Raw genomic sequence first — 22,105 nt, forward strand, 5'->3', positions numbered from 1 at the left:
ATGTTAGTCTAAGTGAACAGGGAGTGAAATCATTACCTTTCTCTTGTGCCAAGCCAATCACAGTCCAAAAGCAGACAGAGCGAGTATCCGGCGTGTCTCTCTCTCTAACCATTCCCTGTGGCTCTATCAGCCTGTGATACTGTGCTGTGCTGTGTGTGTGTGTGTGTGTGTGTGTGGCCCGGTGAGCATGCTGACAGGCAGCAGCCGTGCACACATGCACACACTCACAGGGACACAATCACACACGCCCCTGCCTCCTCCCTCCATAAGATTAACATGTGCCTTTGTCACCGTACAAAGAGGCTTTAACACATTTCCTGGTGCTCGTGCATTCAGAAGCATCCACAAAGGTTGAAGGATGGGAAGAGAGAGAGAGAGAGAGAGAGAGAGAGAGAGAGAGAGAGAGAGAGAGAGAGAGAGAGAGAGAAATACAATATACAACTTGACTGTCTTTATATTCACATAAACGTCAGCCCAGGCTCTATCTCAGAGCTTCAATCTCATCTGCCGTGGCTGCTTTTTATGCCATCAAGTGCTTGGCATTCACACAGAACAAAGGCCCTGGTGAGCTGAAGATTTCAATGAACCTCCTAATGGCTGAAAAGAAAAGCCCCCAGATAAAACAAACTAACAAAGAAGCTAAGCATTTTATGCAATTTAACACCTCAACTGCAACACAAAAATGATTTCTGTCATGTAACCTATGCATAACCTTCTACAACATGTGGTCAACATCATGTTTTAATGCTGTCATCATATTGATGTGTAACCAACATGAGCAAATACAACAGATAATGTAGTGATTTGTGTTATTTGAGATTACAATCGTTACGAGCAAGAAAGCATCTGATTGGAATATACTACATACTCCACTAGAGCTGTGCCACATCGCATCGTTCACAATAATATCGTCATCATTTTTAAAAACAATACAAAAAAATCAGTATCGTGAAAATCTGACTTGTTTATGTAAAGACTCATTACACACAGCAACTATTCTGTGTTTTGTTATTTCCTGTGAAGTTTTAAGGTTACTTTTTGTATAATTGTTTATGTTTACTGTTGTGTGGTAGATTTCACAAAATCAGAATCTTGGTAAATTACAGTTTACAAGATAAACAAATGTTTTTTGAATGTTTGTTACATTTGTAGTAAAATAAAACTTTTTTAATAAATATAACCATGTAATATTATTGATATATATTAAATACATTTAATTTACTATAATTAATATTAGTATAACATTAATTTTGTTTCAATAGTGTTTTCTTGAAATTAATAAAAGCATTTTTCAGTGTTTTTTTTTCATATCGCCAAGAATAATGTCATCGCCAAAATACGCTGAAATATCATGGTATTATTTTAGGGCCATATCGCCCACCCCTATACTCCATTCTTCTTTATAGTTACTCTGATGAAAGTAACTGCTCAGACACTCTCCCAGTGTACCCAAGATCAAAGGGAGCATCATGATTTTTTTATACAGTAATCCACAAAGTAGACTTCAATTTCACATTTGGAAATATTTGGCTAGTAGTGCATGGGTCCAGTCTTGGACTTAAGACTGTAAATCAGTGGTCACAGTCTTATCTCAGTCTTTGAGTTCTTTTTCAGGAGTATGCAGTTGAGATCACACACAGCTAGTATCTGCTATAGGTAAATCATGAACAACCGGAACCCTCACCCTGCTGTTATGCTCTGTGGCTTCTGGTATAGTATAAGCCTGCTTTATCCAAATATGTGTTGCATATTTTATATTAATTAAAACACTAAGCTACCACTGATAAACTAAAATGTAAAGACTATAGATTTTTTAAACTCTTATTTATTGTTAATTCATTACTGTTGTATCTGGCAGGTATTATATGCAAAATACATTCTGGCATATTAATTTTTTTTTAGTTTTCTCATATTTTAATCTTCACTCGTGGTCTTAGCCTTGACTCAGTTACTAATAAAAAGGTTTGATATTGACTCTCTGTCCCTGGATTTACTGCCCATGACAAAAGTGATAGAATCACCACATTTAATCAACTTCTGTTTAATAGCTGTACATTGAATTTCTAAAACAAACAGCAGCTCAAGTCCAAAAATGCAAATGGTGTGTCAATGATTGGATGAAAAATATTTCCAGTGAGTAATCACAAATCTTCATTGTATTATGACCAGTACAGATCAATTATCTATCTATCTACATATATATGTATATTTCTCAAAGGAGGAGCAACAAATCAATGAATATGAATTGTTTGCAATTGTTTTTTTTTTGTTGTTTTGTTTTTAATTTTCAAATTTAGTGCACTTAGATTCATATGTTTAAGTTTAGATTTATGTTTCACTAAGCCAGAATGCTTAGCTATAAACAAAGGTTTCTGTGTCTCACTTGTTGCGAAGTGATAAAGCTAGAATTCCACAGCACTTGCCAGAGGTTGTAATGTGTCCAGGTCTCTGTCTTTCCTCTAATGGCCTTGGCAACAACACTGCACTTGACTATGCACAATGTAAACATGCACAAATCCCAACTCCTCTGGGGGGAAATGTGAATGAGTTAAAAAGGGCAAAGGCAACACCTCTGAAGACATCACTGGCAGGACATTAAGTAAGAGAGGGTCACGATCTAGAAACCAACAGCAACCACCATGGAAGCCTCAATCAATAAGAAAAACTGTCTATTACCATTTCTACCAACCCCCACTACAGCGACCATGCTACTAAATGTTGGATCTGTAACAAGCAGATGGTCCTTGATGTCTGAATAATGGTTTTATGGAGGCTGCTATGTGTACAGTCTTCACTGTGCCTGACACTGTGTTTAATGCTGCTTTATAATGGTTGTTTTTTAATGTTTATAAATGAGCCTCAGCGCTTTAACATCTGTTAGTCACTTCTACTGCAATTACAGCAAGTGCACTCTCTAATGTAGCTCTCGCATATTCAATGACACGTCTGGAAGATGATTCACTTGCTCAACATTAACACCATTAGCAAAAGTCTCACACAAACTCCAGGGCTATTAAAAGGACAAAGATATTTGGCCTTCAAAAGAATTAAATTGTCCCTTGAGGGGAGGTCATTAAAATCCACTCCATGCCTTTTGCTGCAAGCTCCACTGTTGCTGATATATGAGGAATGGAAGCCAACAACAGCCAGTAAATTCCTATGATATACCAGGTTCAAACTGACATGTTCAGATATGGCCCATTTAAATGGCTAGGAATAAGGTCTTCAACCTTAAATATTGTTGGAATTTATCTAAAATTAACATTCTTGTCTGAAACCAAAACCTCAGTTCTAGACACAATAAAAACACACAAAAAAACATAAACTAAAAAAACTAACTATAAAACACATAAAATACAAAACAAAAATGCATAAAATACAATTGAAAATACAGTTGAAATACATTTTTTTTTTCATTATTTTTGACCACAGTTCTTTCTTTTTGGAAACATTTCCTCCATCCATCCTACATTTAATGACTTTGCATTCTTTTCCATCGGCCATGGATGGTTCAGATGTTCACATAATGTAAATCTGGCATTTAAAATGTATAAGACTGAGATGAAATACTTTTATGTCAACACTTGAATGTCTCACATTGTAGGGGTGAAGGGTTCCATGAGAAGTGAAATTCTAGAAATGGCGGTGTTAAATTTAAACAGACTTTTACTTGTACAGTCGAGTGATGTGTACATATCGTCTTGCCTGAGCTCAGACTGGGAGATGTGTAGAATGGCACTAATGAGATAACCACAATGCTCCGCATTTTCATTTACACAGACGGAGGGTTAACATCCGTCAGACTGGGGACTTTCACACACAACACACACTCTTACACATACTCAAACACGGCGTGCAGTGGAGAGCTGCACAAAAGGCCACGCAGAGGCCTTTTCATGCAGGAGATTTAGTGTTCTCCAGCATGGCTTTCACTACAGAGAAGGCCTGCAGCTGTCCTCTCACCCATTTCCCCTTCAAATCTTGGGACAAAGTTATCAGGGACAACAGACAATGAATGGACATAGTATCCCACCGGCTTCAGCTGCTTCAGGAAGGAGCAGAGTAAAGCAAAATTAATCTGTTTCTTCAATTCCATTCCTTTTGAACATGTACCGGTGGAATGAACCCTTTATGGTGTGGTTGATGTTCAAGTTTTTTTTTTGTTTTTTTTTTTTTTAGGAAGGCAGTCCAGTAGTAAAGCTAATGCTTAAACCAGGAAACTACTAAGAATCACTTGACATACACACTGAAATATAAACGTGCCAAAAGGATTTTGGGGGCTTCTGAAACTGAACTCATTAATTCATTAATTCATTCCTTCATGGTCTGTAAGCACTCGATCTTGTTCGCAGTGGGTCCAGAGCCTATCCAGATTCATGGGGTGCAGTGCCAAAAATAATTATTAAAAATATAAATAAATAAAATAATGAAATAAGCCCGGGGTGGCATGGTGGTGCAGCAGGTAGTGTCTCGGTCACACAGCTCCAGGGACCTGGATGTTGTGTGTTCAAGTCCTGCTCCATGTGACTGTCTGTGAGGAGTTTGGTTTGTTCTCCCTGTGTCTGCGCGCGTGTGTGTCACCCGGTGAAAGACTGGTCAGGACGTGTTCCTAACTTGCGCCCAGTAATTCCAGGTAGGCTCTGGACCCACCGCGACCCTGAACTGGATAAGCGCTTACAGATAATGAATGAATTAATAAAATAAAAACCCATAACTGGTCTGCTCTAAGCAGTAACAGTATTTTAACATTGTATTCCAATTAAAGCATTCTAAACAGGAAAAAACAAAATGAGTTTTGTTTGAACAAAATGTATTACAATGTGCACTACTAAGTGTGTGCTTGGTTTCTTCTCATTCTCACTGCAGATAAACAACAGACTCTGTTATCTTTCTACTGCAGACAACAAAATGAGCTTCAGTGTTGAGAAAATGTTTACAGTATGCTGAATTCACATTACTTCTTATCTGATTAAATGAAACCCTGTGCTAAAGTTTGCTAAAAGTAAAAAATACATAAATAAATAAATATTAACAATTAAAAGACATTCCAAATTTTGTTTCACGTAAATCTGTAAGATAATATCCTTAAGCTATTGTTCATTTCGTTTTCATATCATTCACTAAACAGGTTTAGAGCAATTGCACATAAGTGGCACATTTGTTTCCCTAAAGAAGAGTGGGAGGGAAAAAAGAGGAAGAGGAAAAGGACAGAAAAGGATGGGTCCACATAGAGTAATGAGAGAATGCGGTTTGATTTTTCTTGATAATGCAGCAGGTTGAATTAGGGCCTCCTGCCAGCGAGGCGAGAGATGAAATCACAGCAGGGTGCCACACGGTTCTGTGTGGTTCTCTAGGGTTCCCCACTGATCTCAGTGAATTAGAGAACTGAACAAAGCCTTGTCCCAAATTCAGTCTGGAACATCCTCATTGCCGTTAAGCTTACAGGAAGCACTATAGTTTTAAAATTAAGCTTTTTCTTTTGCCCTTACCCCACTTCAATCCAAGATTTAAAAAAGAATATAAACAGGCATTAAGACAAGGATCTGATAAGGCCTGAAAGCAGCTTTTTGCCTTGTTTTATTTTTATTTATTTATTTATTTTTTTGCTTACATATTTGGGTCTTAATCCAAAAACAGAGAACTCATTAATGTGTGCTAATCTCTATGATATGATATGGTTGTTCATATAATGAGACATGTCTAAGGGGAAGCACCCTAAGGGATTGCAAACCATGCAATAAACATTGCCTTGAGGAAATCAAATCAAAGGGGTGTGATCTCTGAGTATCACACTTCCGTTCTCTTTTCACTCTTTCGGAACCCTGTCGCCACCCAGCCCTCAGAACTAATGGCCAGAACTAGTGACTCAATCACCATGGAGACCCTGCACGGCAACGAGCCCAGGTGACAGCTATGCCACCTCGCTGACCCCAGGCCTTCAGACACCAAAAAGGAATACTCTAGATACAACCTAATCTCATGTAGTATACAAAGAGTAAGCAAGACTTGGGGGTGGGGGGGAGAGAGAGAACAGAGCAAAGAAATAGTCATACCACAGGGAAGCCAGATGGCGCAAGCTAATGGGGCATTAAATCTTCGGCTAAAAACGCCACAAGCTGCCTCTGAAAAACAGAAATTTGGAGAGTTTGGTGTCTGATGGACTTGCAGGGAGCAAAAATCTGTTTTGCTTCTAGCGCAGCCCTATATCTGATAGAGGAGAACATAGGGAAGAAGGAATAGCCCATCGCTGAGCTATTATTAGCTCCACTAGTGGGGAAAGATTTCCCCTAAGCCAGTCGGCTAACTCAGCCGACTGAGAAATCCACTCAGCTCTGTGTCCTGAGGCTCGTGAATCAAACTGAGCCAGACTAAACATGCTCCCACACCTCGGCGACACAGAACAGGAAGAAAAGCTAGTGACACTAGAAGCTAGCACTGTATCACAATGCTTCTAAAAAAAGGTATTTATTTTCATTTGAATCACATCTAAACAAAGTGATTCTAAAATCTACATATCTGACAGAAACTCCATTATACACCTATAAATGTCACAGTATGATGCAATCACTGACTTTTGATGGGCTCACTGTTAGAGACTCAGTATGAGCTGATGTACGAATATCTTACTTGTCTCAGAGCACAGCAACTAAAATATGCTCTGGCCATTGCCATGCCAACCACATAGCCAGAAGCAGCAGGAGATCCAATATGCAGAGATTGCTCCAGAGCTGTTGCGAAAAAATAACAGTGTAGTCTGCAAAGCAGACGCTTCTCAACCCACGACCCCGTCCACGTGGCGATTGTATAATCCAATTTAGTACGATATCTTGATGTTCGGTAGGAGACAAAAAGCAGCAATCACAGTAAAAACAAAAAAGAACAGAGCACCACCTTACAGGGTCATCGGCTGACTTCGAAAGAACAACTTCATAGCCCTGCACAGTTGCATGCAAACCAGGCAAATTGTAAAAGAGCACTTAAATACTCAGCATGTCATGTCAGTATGAGGGAGAGTGAAACACACACACACACACACACACACATACACACTCACACAATGATAATAGAAATAATATCTGTTCTCCACCTGGTGGAAATGACAAAAGGGATTGTGCCAAACAATAGCAGGCCCATTTGCACTCATTTGTATCCAGTCAAGCTTGAGTGGTCAGCAATGCCATTTCCTGACGCACTGGCCCATGACCCAAGGCCCCTGTTTGGGTTTGGCACACGGTGCAAGCAAAACCATCTGAGCCTCCTCCCTTAATTTACATTAGGCAAAGTGACATCACAACACCATCAGCGACCCATATTCAAATCCACTCGTGCGATCCAGACCAGTAAATCAGGGCACCATAAATCAGCACAGCCTCAAAGACAACACAAGGAGGGAGATTTCATAGCTCGCTCCAGCTTTCACATGCTTTCATATCACACGTGGGTATGCAAGGCCACAGATGGAGAGCTAAAGCAGACGAGGGTTGGAACTGACAGGACTTCCCCAAGTAGCAGGGGACTTTTCAGCAGACTGGGGCATTTGGTGCCTGATTGCAATGTTCTGAAAGTGCACAGAAAATAACTGGGTCACATGTACAGTTTTACAGCATATTCAAGAGGCTGCAATTATTGTTCTTTCGGCAGCAAAGGCAATCTCGTTTCTTCTTCTCTGCTGTAACAACCACAAGTGCCAACTTCAGCATAATCACATATAAGGGACACTTAACTTAGGAAAGCATTTTCCCCAATTTTTTTATTATGAAAACACTGGTGCACAGACATTCCTAAGTCCATACAGTCATTGGAAACAGCAAATAAAAAACAGCCTACACTGAATTTTTTGTTTTTGTGATGTCACAAAATCAATGCATTTACACATATGTGTATGTACATATTCATGTTTTCAGCCTTCAGCACCTTAGAACCCATATTTGTACTTCTTTTATGTGTTTCAGGCTGGACTGTTCTTAAAACATGACACAATACTAAGCAGATAAATAGAATGGTGTGTGTATTAATAATATAAACAAAATTGGTATAAAATAAGGTTTAGGAAAATGTTAAAGTAAAACATTATGTTTCTGTAAACTCTCACAAATATCATTAGAATCTTTGTGGTAAAAGAAATAAACAGGAACAAGATGGAATTTTGGCTTTTTTTAGGGTTCAGCATTTGATTTCTCAAACAATTGCCAAATTATTTATATAGGTTCTAATAATTTTACAGCCCAATATATGAATACAATTAAACTAGATCTATCACACACACATAATAGCACAAGACCTAAATAGGCCTGTAAAGCTTCTAAGTGGAACGTTATTGATGATCATAAAACTAGTGTAAAATCAGATAGCGTGCCTTTAAACTAGACCATGAAAACCATTCATTTATTTTCCTTACCCTTGAGCCTGGCTCTTGAATGTGAAACCCAGGCCTGAAGGCCCTAAAGGCACAGGTAAATTAACTGAGACTAGCCTGCCATGGTTAATTGATGAAGCTGAATAACGCGTGTGGTCTTGGTCTGCCAGGAATATCAATCTGCAGAGAAAGAAAGAGGGAAGGACTTCATTCAGGGATCACTGGTGCAATGTATGGTACCCCGGAGCACCAGGATAAATAGGCATTTTTTCAGACGTTGCTGTTTTAAACTGAGCTCAGGTGCAGGGGTCTTTTTGCTTAGCACTGTGCAAAACAACACTCTGGATGGATGCCATCTGATCACGTCATTTCACTTTTTAAAGGTATATTCAGCATTTTTCTTTCAAAACTCAGTCAGCTACTTCAGCAGCATAAAACTAGCTGCTATTACATGGTTACTGTCTTATGTATCTTTAATTAGGCACAGCCAAACACATTAAATTCCTGTTATTTCACTTGAATGCAGAAGATAGACATTAGACTGGTGAAGTGTTTCTGTAAAACCTCACATGATTAGATGTCATCCTTCTATCCATATTAGATTGAAAAAGAGTGGGGTGTTCCCTTAGCATCTTTCTATATCTTTCTGCAGGGCCGCTCTACCAGAAGACAGCAAACTGACTCATATAATGTTGATAAATATAATCTAATTAAATATTTTCACACGTTAACAGGACACTGAACATTTAGACTTGGTGTCAAACTACTAGTAAGCAATGAGAAATGAACACAATGAAAAAAGAGGGACCTACAAACCACGTTGGAATTGTATTTTACGGCTTGTTTGGAAAGGGTTATCAGCCTAAGGAGCAGTTGTACTGTAATGATCCACATTACAGTCAAAAACAGAACACAATTACACCACTTTTTAAAGGTAACAGATGTAACAGTTGGTAGTGCTCTGCAGTGCTCTAGCATTCACCATACTGGCTCCGACACACATTATTGGTCACAAATGTGACTGGAAGCCTCTTTCACACTCTTTCTCTCCAGGGTGGGAACATACTTTGTTGGTCATGTTTATTCATGTTGCACTTTCCAAACACATTCACATCCCTAAGCTCTTTGGAAAATGCCCTTAGCAAAGGCCACAGCATTGACCAAAGGGCTTCCTCCATCCATGAATTGACTGTTTGCTATTTCCCCTACAGTATTACTCTAGTGTTTAGTGTTTACTCTAAAAGCAGGTCCTGTGTTGGTGCACAGGGTCATCGATTAAAGTCCAGAGTCCCCTGTTGTTAGGGTGTTAGCATCCTTTGCACTGTGCTATTGATCTGCAGCTGCCACCACTTAAAGGTCAAACCTAATCCTAAAGGTCAATGATTTGTCAATATATTGCCTATTTGTTGGCTATATACCAGTTGACACATCCACTAAATCAGCCCCAAACACCATGGAGATATTAGGTGTTAGTGCACTGCCACAGTACCACTAGCAACATAATAGCGACAGGGAAATGAAATGCAAAAGGCACATATGAAAATATTACCATGTTCAAAGACCTAATAACTCTTCCAAATATAATCCCAAGAGTTATTCCAATACCCAGTCCAAGACGAAAGGATAAGGCTGTTCTTCCATTGCTGAGGTAGAACATGGCTGTGAGGATATTATGGTGAGTATGGCACGGTGCTGCAGCAGGTAGTGTCGCAGTCACACAGCTCCACGGACCTGGAGACTGTGGGTTCGATTCCCGCTCTGGGTGACTGTCTGTGAGGAGTTTGGTGTGTTCTCCCTGTGTCTGCGTGGGTTTCCTCCGGGTGCTGCGGTTTCCTCCCACAGTCCAAAAACACATGTTAGTAGGTGAATTGGCGACTCTCAAAAGTGTCCACAGGTGTGAGTGAACGTGTAAATGTGTGTCACCCTGTGAAGGACTGGCGCCCCCTCCAGGGTGTGTTCCTGCCTTGCGCCCAGTGATTCTGGGTAGGCTCCGGACCCACCGCGACCCTGAACTGGATAAGTGGTTTCAGGCAATGAATGAATTAATTAGATGGTAGACTGGTAGACCATTGATGGTCGACTGGTAGACCATTGATGGTCAACTGGCTATGGGAATAAGAGAATTCATTATTGACTAGGAGAGGCTTTGGTGCCCTTCAATGGACTGGTTCTCTGTCTATTGTGCATTTCTTGCCTTGTGCTGTTTCCTCTTTATAATGTGTGCTGAGTGTACTGGTGCGGATTGGCTGCTATTGCATCATCCAGGTGGAAGCTGCACATTGCTGGTGGTTCAGGCAACTGTCTAAAGAATGTGAAGCACTTTGGGTGTCTACAAAAGTGCTATATAGACGTAAGTAAGTACGTTCCCATGTGCACAACTGAATTTTGTTGTGAATAATGGACACGCATTTACATACTGTATGAGTGTACAGTCTTTCAAAACATATACATATGCACACAAAACCATTCCAATTCCAACATTTTCCCCCATATTTGCAGAGCCTGCCTTCAAGGGTATGCCTCGCCTTCTTGAGAATACAATATTATGTTCAAACCTCATAAATCAAATGCCTGGAACAGCTTGCTGTGATACTGAATATCATTGTACTGATCTCTCACACAGCAGCACATTCAATCAGTCTGACCACCCACCTCCTTCTCTGTGCGCTTCCAGTTTGTGGACACTCCTATTCAACTGCCCAGTGCTGTTCAATTCACCAAATCAGTCCATTCTAGCTAATCTGGACACTTGCCAGTCACCGTCAATGAGGGCCTAGCTCACAGAAAGTAAAAAGCTCATAAATCCAGTTATAAAACAGTAAGTGTCATTGTTAATTACTCATTTCTCCACTGTTGACAGAACACTGAGACTAATAGCAAAAAAATCGAATGTTACTGTTAAATTTTGTACAGGGCTATAACTAGCAATCATGTTTATAATAGATAAATCTGTCCATTTTTTAAAATTAATTATTTAGTATATGAAAATAATATAGAAATAAATAATGTTGTTGCTGTCTAACTAAAAGCATGTATTTCCATAATGGAAGAAGCCTTCTTCTTAAGTCTGTGGAAGTCAATATATAAAGGCTGTTTATTTATTTATTTATTTATCTTTCAAAGTAATTTTGCACCATGTATATTGGACCATTTGTCATGAAATTTTGTGTGTCGCCCTGTGAAGGACTGGCACCCTGTCCAACTGGATAAGTGGTTACAGACAATGAATGAATGTTGTGGGCTGTTTGAGTGACTGTTGGACTTCAGTGTTTTTAGAAATGTGGGCCATTGCCTGGTCCAATCATCTGCACTTAAGGCAAGTGGAAAAATCATGTAACTTTGATTTCTGCCTAACCAGTGTTAGTATAGAGCGTACTTATTCATCATTTTCATAAACTTTCTGTATCTTCCCTGGATCTGACATTATTTGTGGGTTTTTTCCTGGTGTTCAGGCATCATAGTTTTGCTTCTGTGGCATTTAATTTCAGCTTTACACATTTTGAAGCTTTGAAATTTATAAAAAAGTATAACTGATACTCAATTAATTTCTGCAGCCCTAGTATATAATATACAACACACACTCATAATGCTCATAGGTGCAAAAGCTAGCTATCTGTTTGATGTGCATAAAAATGTTTCTTTCAGTTAATATAGAATATTGCACTGAATTTGTGCCATTGTGACTATGGTGCGGCACTGGCTTTGAAAAGTAGCAACAAAAATAATAATAGTTTAGATTCAGCGCCTGTCATATTTGATTTATATATGCACTGTAAAAAAAAAATCCGTAAAATTTACGGTAAAATACTGGCAGCTGTGGTTGCCAGAATTTCACCGTAAAATATACGGTCACATTTTTGGCAATCATAAATTTTACATTTAAGGACTGTCACAGTTGTTTACAGTACATTTCTGTTACAAAAACAGATATACACTGTAAAAACAGATATACACTGTAAATAACATGGTATTTACATAAAAATAACAAAGAAACATTGTTTTGCTATAAAATTAACATGTAAATTGTGTGACAAATTAGAGAAAGAGACTGAGATATACCCACATTTAGTTATAGCCAAACTGCATCCTGTATTCAGCCCTTAAAAGGAGGTATTGCTGAAAGGAGTAAAGAAATGTTCGGTATCTGGGTGCCACACGCGGAACACAGGCTGATGGTGAACTTTCCTGACCAACACACGTCTCGACATAATATGCACAGAAACACAAACACACACAGTGATCACCCCAATGCGACCCAAAATTAGTAAGTCTCAAAGACAGAAAAAACAAAGAAACTCTGAAAATCACAGAAAATAAGGAGAAGCAAAGCATGCTGGAAGCTCCCTAATGAGTCTCAGCTCCTCCCAGTCTTTGGACACTTGTACCGTCCCTAATGGTTTGTGTGTTTAACAATGAAATAATGCATATTTTAGAGTAAAGAGATGTAAAAATTTGTACTTTGGCTGAAAAAATTATTTACGGTATTTCACTGTTACAGAAACTGTTTTCAACCTTTTTAGAGTTTACAGTCATTTACTGTCATGGTTTTACAGTTTTCCATGTTATATGCCAGTGTGTTTAAAGGTGAGGTTAATAAAATATGCAAAAACACAGAAAATGCCCTTAGACCACACAGGGTTAATTAAACTTGACATATCATATGCAGTCTGCTCTTTCTCCCATCCCCCACCTTTATTTTATTTATTTATTTAATTTTTCCTTTTGGTTTTAATTGTACTATTATGCATTATTTAACCATACTCCTTAGTGGTATATGGGGTCCTGGTCTGATATGAAGGTATCTACATGTTTTTCTCTTAAAAATGTGTGTCTATTATTGAACAGAATTACCAAAATATGGCTGTCTACATAAAACAAGCACAGTGTAGAATATGCAGTTCTAAATATAGTACAGGTAGTTAAGCTTCATGTTTTTCTACTGATTTTGAGACAGAGTCATCTACAAAAGCAGTCGAGTTTCTCATGTGTATAAGTGGGCCGAAGCTGGAGGCAAATACAGTGGAATCAGAGGCAGGATGAAGGAGCTGTACAAGGACTTCTGAGGCAAACAGATTACTTGCTTCATGCATACTGCTGATGTAACAAGCAAGACAGGGTGGCTCTGTATTTCATTATTAACCTGGGCTCAAAAATATCTGTCCCAAATCCTGAATCTACAATGTAATTTATCATTGATTTATAGCGCAATGCCAACTTCAGACCTCAGCTCAACAAAGGTTGAACCAAGGTATAGTATATGGTTGAACATCTATAAAATATATAAACAAAATAAACTAAATTCAATACAGCACAATATATAGTATCAATGGGGGAAAAAAGGTTTAGACACACTGATAATTAGGAAACAAGGGTGGCAAAAGGTCTTTAGTCTAGGATTTTGCCTTTATTGGGGTGGGGGTTTTCCCAATCTTTCTCCCTAATTTTAGCCATTGAGACTTTTCGATGTTAGCTCTCCCCCACTCAAATAGTGCTACCATGCTGAAAGAAGCATATATCCTACAAGAGATATGTATTGTCAACCTCTACTTTTCAAAAATCCAATACAACAGCTTTGGGCAGCTCAGCAATCTTTGAGAATAATGTTAAATATTCAACTCTTTTATGTTAGCTAATGGATGTCTGCATTGATTAGCATCATGCTGAGGGATAGAATGTGCCTATATCTTTCAGATAAGTATTAAATTATAGTCTATTTAGGAGAAATATGATGATTCTTATACAGAATGTTATAACAAAAGATTATAAGGCTGTTAAATTCACACATCACACTCTACACACTGGAATCATTCTAATCGATGATGGTGGGGTGTTTTTCCAATAGATGAGTTACATAAATCCATGCTCTTCCAGGCCAGAGGGATGATGCAAGGCCATAGCTTTGTCTCTTACTGAAAGGATGAGTTCTGTTTCTAATCAGGGTGTTAGCGGCTCATAGGAGTAAGATTCGTACTGGATGCAGAAAAACAAACTCAGGTGCAGTGCAGTACAGCCACCCACACCAGACTGCGCAGAGAAAAAGTAGCAAAACCACTGCAGAACTCACTGACATGAGGTACACTTTATGGTAAAATAGGTGTATGATGCTAATAAGTATCTAAAGTCCTATGATATTATTCAGATCATATTCCATTTCCACAGGACAGTGGAAAACGTCACATTTTGGCAGGGGCATAGCACCAAATTCTGCACAAACAGTGCCCATGGGCCTTCCTCAACCACGGAGCAGTTAACAATGATGAAAGTATCCAACATCAAGGACTTACTACCAGTCAAGTTATCTAACCACACACTACTCTAATAACTCTTAAATGTATAACAAAAAATAGCGTAATCACACAAGACTTCACTGAATGATTGCTTTATTTGCAGAATAATTAAAAGATATGCCACCAAAGGTAGCCTAAAATCACAGGCATGCATTAAAATTGAGCACTTTTGCATTTGGCTGTGAGAACAGCTTTTTATCAACTAGCCTATTTTTACATAAAAGAAAAAGGCCATTTCTGATTTTCACCTTAACAAAATGCTTCATTTTGAGTGTGAATGTGTGAGTGTGTGTCACCCTGTGAAGAATTGGTGCCCCTCCAGGGTGTGTTCCTGCCTTGTGTCCAGTGATTCCGGGTAGACCCCAGACCCACCGTGACCCGTGATAAGCGCTTACAGGCAATGAATGAAAAAGAAAACAGACTTCCACAAAGTGTTAAACACTGAAATTTATACCCCAGTTAGTGCCTGCTGATGGGTCTTCTTGGTGGCAACATCACTGATGAAATCCAGTTTTCTTGCCAATTGGCTTTCAATGGAAAGAAGGACAAGGCTGTTCAATCTATTGGTAGGCTCATTGGTAGGCTATGCAAACAAAAATGTATTTAGATTTGACCTCTATTATTTCTAATGTGGACCGCCAAATAGGCACAGTAGTAAAGTCCAGCTTTTTCCACCTGAGGCAGCTGGCAAAGGTGAAGCCATTTCTTACACATGAGCACTTTAAAACAGTAATCCATGCCTTCATCACATCCCGGCTGGATTATTGCAATGCACTGTATTTTGGAGTCAGCCAGTCCTCCCTCAGACGTCTCCAATTGGTACAAAATGCTGCTGCCCGACTTTTAACGGGTTCGTGTAAGAGGGAGCATATAACTCCCATTCTGGCCTCTCTCCACTGGTTGCCTGTGCATTTTAGAGTACATTTTAAGATTCTCTTATTTGTTTTTAAATCAATAAATGGACTCGCCCCACCTTACCTCACCTAGCTGCTACAGCCCCACGTCTCTGCTTGGTGCCTCGGGTCAGCTGATCAGCTGCTCCTGGAGGTGCCGAGGTCGAAACATAAGCTCAGAGGAGATAAAGCCTTTTCATTACAGATTAGGCAGGCTTCTTCACTTTCGATTTTTAAAACTTATCTTAAAACCCATTTTTATTCCTTGGCTTTCAACCCAGCATGAGACGTTTGTTTTGTTTTATTAGTTTTGTTTTTATTTAAGTTTTTTTTTTTTCTTATTGGTTATTTTATTTTATTTTATAAACACCTTTGTACAGCACTTTGTTTCAGCTGTTGGTGTTTTTTAAAGTACTCTATAAATAAATTTGAGTTGAGAGTTGTCACGCCCTCGTCCTGTCATGTCTGTTTTCCCGGCCATGTGCTCTCTCAGCACATGGCTCTGTTTGTTGTTGCCCTAGTCCCGCCTTTGTTCCGCCTCCTTGTCTGTGTCTCATTTGTTACCCTGCCCCCTCGTTATCTGTCCAGGTGTATCTTGTCTGTGTCTTGTATTTAAGTTCCCTTGTGTCTCTCCTGTTTGTCGGACATTTCTCCTTTGTACTGTTTCGGTATATGTTATCAAGTCTCTCTGTCTCTCCGTTATTGTTTTCCACGTTGTCGTTTCATTTCCTCTGTCGTTGCTTCATTCTTTAGTCTGTCTTTCCCGTTTGCCCTGTTTAGCTCCCCATGTCCAGTTTAGCCTGCTTGGTTCCCTGTTTGTTTTCCTTCTGTAAAAGTCTTTGTTTTGTTATTTTTCATTAATAAAGTACTGTGTTTTAGCGAGTGCGTCTGAATCCGTCAGTCCGCCCTCCGCGAATCCATGACAAGAGTTGAGAGAAATGTTGTGTTATGCAGTTTTCAGTATTGACAATCTCAGTGGTATTGAAGCGTTTTATAACCACTGGAGTGTAGGCTATTTGCTTTCATATTTGGACTCACCTTTCTTAGGAAAGAAGTTAGCAGTTGCTTTCCCTCATTTTTTTATTTGACTCTTTCCTGCCTCTCTTTTCATTTCTGAAAAGCGGAATGAAACACAATTGACACACAATCCATCAACCAACAGATTTATTTACCCAAAACATAAAATTTACCATTTATTGTGATCTTTAAATGATATTAATATTTAAAGCGGGTGGCGTTTGGTGTGAGGAGTTCGATGTGTTCTCCCTGTGTCTGCGTGGGTTTCCTCCAGGTGCTCCGGTTTCCTCCCACTGTCCAAAAACACACGTTGGTAGATGGATTGGAGACTCAAAAGTGTCCGTATGTGTGAGTGTGTGAATGAATGTGTGTGTGTCACCATGTGAAGAACTGGCGCCCCCTCCAGGGTGTATTCCTGCTTTGCGCCCAGTGATTCTGGGTAGGCTCCGCACCCACCGTGACCCTGAATTGTATAAGCGGTTACAGATAATGAATGAATGAATGAATGAATAATATTTAAAGGAAAATAAAATTCCAAACTCCTCAAGGGTCCTGGTTATCCCACTTTTCACCCCACTACAATGCCCCCCTGCTGTGTGGTCACTAATCTGAATGCAGCACTCTCTGTACCCTGGTCATTGCCTGTGTCCATTTACCTACAACATGCTTACTGGGAAGAGCAGGGCACACTTAGGTCAAGGTCCTGTGCATCTTTCAAACAGCTGCTAACACCTCATCACTGGACAATTCAACACAGTAGAACACTAGCCTTGGGCTGATAAAGGATATTATCGGATATCATGATAATTTCAACCAGTGATGATATTCAATAAATTATCATGTACTATTGCTTCGTGACCATTTTTTTGAATGCCATTGCCTTCATTTAACCTTTGACTTTGTCAGTGTACATTATTTTTACAATTATGTGCTGTTTTATTGTTTTATTTTTGTACATGGTAAGCAACATTAAGGAACAGGAATTATGTCATTTAGCAGTTATCAACCCAGCCATCGTACTGTGCAGGTTGGTTAATTGCACCTCATTTAAATAATGCGAATCAGCCTTTCTCAGCCTTATCCCGCATGAAAAAAAATTAATTCCATATATCAGTCCACACTCATTGGTGATTACTTGAGAATTGGTCCAACAAAACAAAAATAAAAGGGCTTTTGTTGAACTGGAATAAAAAAGGCTGTTACTGAAATGAAACAAAAAGGCTGTTGCTGTCCAATGCGTCCCCCATCGACAACACTGACATCCACCACTCCAGGTAGATCATGATGACCTGAATCTTTTTTATATATTATTTTACTTAACCTTTAATTTAATGTTTGTCTAAATTTACATTATTGCCCAAGCCTAGGTAACATGGACACCCACACTGACATGATGAGGGATGGGAGGAGGGGGAGACCATCTCCACAACCCAGAGAGAGAGAGAGAGACTGAGAGAGAGAGAGAGAGAGAGAGAGAGAGAGAGAGAGAGAGAGAGAGAGAGAGAGATGCCCAGTTAGACTCCTAGTCAGAGATACATAGCTGTGATATTAACTGGGATTTATCTCACAGTCTCCCAAAGCTAAGGCCAATGCTTAATTGGCTGTAGCACTTGAGAGCCCAGCTTAATCGCTTTTAAAACATTTCAGCAAGATCTATAATATCATGTAATAACACTTTGTTCCAGCAACTGCCATTTATGAACTATCCAAAGTGCAATAATGCAAACATTAAAACCACACACACACAAAAAAAAAATATATATATATATATATATATATATATATATATATATATATATATATATATATATATTAGGAGGAGTTCTTAGAAGCTGAGGAGTCGATTCCATGAGAATCATGTTTGATCAATCGATGTATATTTGCAGATCCACACATACGCCCCTATTCAGTATGCATGTCAAAAAGGATAACAGAGTTCAGCACGTTCACAGTGAAGCTCACTAGACAACAAAACAAGCAATGGGTGTATCCTTGTTGGAAGGAACTATTACTCGGTAAACACCTATACTTCCAGTTCAGTCATAGACAAATGAACACCGGTCTGGTCTCTGTTAAACCTAGTCATTAGATATTAGCACATGGAGAGGTTTCTAACATATTGAGTTAAAAAGTAAGATTATCACAATCAGAGGAACTGAAAGCAAAAGCATGCCTGGTCCAACCCTGCTCCAATCATGTCAGTGATAAATGACTGAGAATTTGCATTACGGTGCTGAGTCAAGCTTTTCAGACAAGCTGAGAGAACACATCAATCCATCATTTATTGCATAAAAGTTTTTCTCCGGGTAGGCATACACACCATTCATTTTATATGTCTAGGTGTTATGATTTAGATCCATATTTAGGTCCATATTTCAGTACTAAGTGGACGTACACAATCCAACAAAAAGGGTCAGTCATTGCAACAACTGAATACCAAACAAACCAAATTTACTAGTATGAACCACGCCCGTGAAGGCTAAAGAGGAAGGGAACCTCTAACCTTTTTTGGGCAGGAGTCCAGCTCAGAACTTATATTATAATTGGTTACAGCTACATCTACATCTACTAAATCCACTTGGAATATTCATTCATTCATTCATTAATTGTCTGAAACCACTTATCCAGGGTTGTGGTGGTTCCGGAGCCTACCCGGAATCACTGGGCACCAGTGTCACCCTCTGTGGAATATGAATGTATGTTGAATGGACGTCCAATGGATCATGGTGCACATTTAAATTGTTTGTAGCTTTGTGTTCAAAATGTATTGTATCTGCACAGTTTTCCTAACAGTGCACACTAGTTTGTATAATAAATGAAGGCCTCAAAAGTGTGTCTGAATGCTTGTCACCCACATACGCTGACAAACACAAAGTGCAGACAGACAGACAGGCACTAAAACAGACAATGTATGTGTTAAGTGGAGGTATCAGTGGTCGTCCGCATGCATGATCCCTGTAGCCCCTAGACAAGTTCTGCTGCTATTCATGCTATTAAGGATGGTAAACACACATTTGGTCTAAGTCTTTTAAAACTGGTTCACAACCCCACAGTGTGAAAGCACTGAATGAGGTGCTTAATTCCTTGATTCAAACTAATTTGCGCATAAATAAAACACATGGGTGGCACGGTGGTGCAGCAGGTAGTGTCGTAGACACACAGCTCCAGGGACCTGGAGGTTGTGGGTTCAAGTCCCGCTCCGGGTGACTGTCTGTGAGGAGTATGTTCTCCACGTGTCTGCGTGGGTTTCCTCCCACAGTCCAAAAAGGACTGGTAGGTGGATTGGTGACTAAAAGTGTCCATAGGTGTGTGTGGAAATAAATAAATAAAATCAAAAACCATATAAATAAAATAGCTGAAATTCCAAACTCTCTAAACCTACAGAACCCAGAGTTTCACATTAAACCACTTTGAGAAACTTCATTTGTATCTTTTGAATACAGTTGAATCATGTCATCATTTTGAAAAAGGATTGAATTCCGCTTTGAAAGATGTAGCAACCTGACAAATCCAGTAAAGCATTGAGTTAATAGAATTAGAGGATAAAACACAAATCCTCTGTGTGTTTGTCTGTCCAGTCACGCAAACAAAAAATTAGTTACCATATGCAGAAGCCCCCTCCCTGCTCACAGTGACCCTTTCAGCACTGCCCGCCCATCACAGCTTCATAGAATCAATCACGCAATCCCACACACACACACCACATCATTTTCCTCCAAGGCTCTGAAGAGTCATTGGGCCTACAGAATCCTTCCAGTCATGTGACAGCAGACTCTTGTTGTCATTGGCTGTTTGGATTAGATGCGCTGACATGCAGCATCGAACATTTTCTACGATTCTTGCATTGTCTTTGACCTTAATCTCCGCTAATCGTTTGGTGGCCCACAGAAAGAGTAGGATTTTGTCTAAATGATGCCAGATAGAGCCATAGAGCATCTGGCTGTGGTGGAATTTTGTGAGTTAACACGATTTTCACAAGCTTGTAGACTCCCATTGTAATTAGGTTTGACAGTGCACCTTAGTGTTGTCACAATACCAAAATTATGACTTTCGATGCAATACCTGCCTGTGTATCTTGATACCGATACTGAAACAATAAAATTTGCAGCTCTGGAGCAAACGAGCCGTGTCGAGGGAGTTGTATCACCCGGAGCTCCGTCTCTGGGAGCAGAGAAGCTGCGGAGAGAGAGTCGTCTCTTCCCGCACACTGTCAGTCCCAGTGTTCTAACGAGTTGTGCTACCTGCAATTCTCTTCTATATAGTAGCTAAGGTTTGTACAGAAAGTCACTGGTGCGAGTCTGGTTTCTTGTTTTTTAAAATAACTCACCAAAAGGTCTGAAATGTCACTAAAACTAGCACCAAAATCATTAATGGAGGTAGAGGAGTCAAAGCGCTGCGGGCACACACTGTCCCCCTGTGGCAATCATTGAAAATACCGCTCTTATCATATTATTCTTAAAGTACCGGTACTCATTATATGGGTATTGTACTGTTTTTGATGACAAAGTATTGACATCATATTGACATAAAACATTTCTAGGTTTGGTGTAATAGTGCACCTACTGCCAAGCATCACCTAGAGGAGTGTTAAAACCCCTCAGCATTGGGCTATGTAGTAATAAAATAATCCTGTTGAGGGACGTAGCACCCTCCCGTACTTTTAGGAAGAGTTGGACTGGTGTTTGTCATCTAAAACTAAACTTCAGCACCTGTGGTCATTAATGCTCATATAGGTACATGACAACAAATCTTCACAGAAATGTTTCATCTTCTAGTGTAAAGACTTCCCAGCATGGAAAAAGTTGTGGAAATCAAAGGCAAACAGCGCAAGTGAATAAACTGTTATGTTCCATGTAAGATTATCAGTTTCCCAGCAACCACATCATGTAAAAAGTATTATCAACTGAGCAAACAGATGTTAGCTACTCTGTGAGAGAGCCAGCAATGTGCTCTGAGCTGAGCGGCCCAGGCTTAAATCAGGTTTTAAATCTGTGATGCAATAAATATATATATATATATGTTGTTTTTTTTTTTTTGTATTAAAAAAAAAGCAGGAGAGAAGCCACCAGTGGCACATTTGCTGAGTAATTAAGATCACTCTGCCAGCTGACCTGCCAAAGGCAGAGGAGAAACAGGAGAGTGGTGGTGCAAATGTAAGACTATCAGATGCTAACCCTGAGATTCTTTTAAATCAGGTTCTTCATACTGTTCTTCATGAAGGATGACTAAGTCAGCAGCAGCTTGTCTTCTTTATTTCAAGAACGTAGAGGTGTCCCTGTGGTCCAAAAATTGATGAGAAATAAGCTTTGCTGATTCTGGATTGAGGGTGACTCAGCAGAGTTCCCCCTCTTTAAAGAAACAAAAGCCAGAGTGAAAGTCTCTAGCGAGGCAAAGACGTGGGCAGGTTTACCCCACTTCCCCAGGTTTGGTGGTATCTTACAACAAGCTGAAATCCTTGCATGAGGTACTTCCCATTTTTCCTGAAGATTTTTCCAAACATTCAATTCAAGTTGGATTCAAATTTCAGATTCAAGTTTCTAAAATGATCTCCC

The 22,105-nt window shown here is 39.5% G+C and overlaps 1 protein-coding gene across 8 annotated transcripts in view; it reads right to left on the reverse strand.

Moving 5' to 3' along the window:
* Positions 1 to 22,105, reverse strand: part of nrcama (neuronal cell adhesion molecule a) — a 90,212-nt gene that overhangs the window by 63,619 nt on the left and 4,488 nt on the right. Inside the window, exon 1 of one of the 8 annotated variants that reach the window (XM_066669969.1) lies at positions 37 to 111. The exons of the other annotated variants lie outside the window; for them this stretch is intronic. The gene's annotated coding sequence lies outside the window, so the exon portion shown is untranslated. Of the gene's footprint in view, positions 1 to 36; positions 112 to 22,105 lie in introns of those variants that run through there. 8 annotated transcript variants of the gene reach the window in all.

The sequence above is a fragment of the Hoplias malabaricus genome, chromosome 4 (genome assembly GCF_029633855.1).
Source record: "Hoplias malabaricus isolate fHopMal1 chromosome 4, fHopMal1.hap1, whole genome shotgun sequence".
Taxonomy (NCBI): Eukaryota; Metazoa; Chordata; class Actinopteri; order Characiformes; family Erythrinidae; genus Hoplias; species Hoplias malabaricus.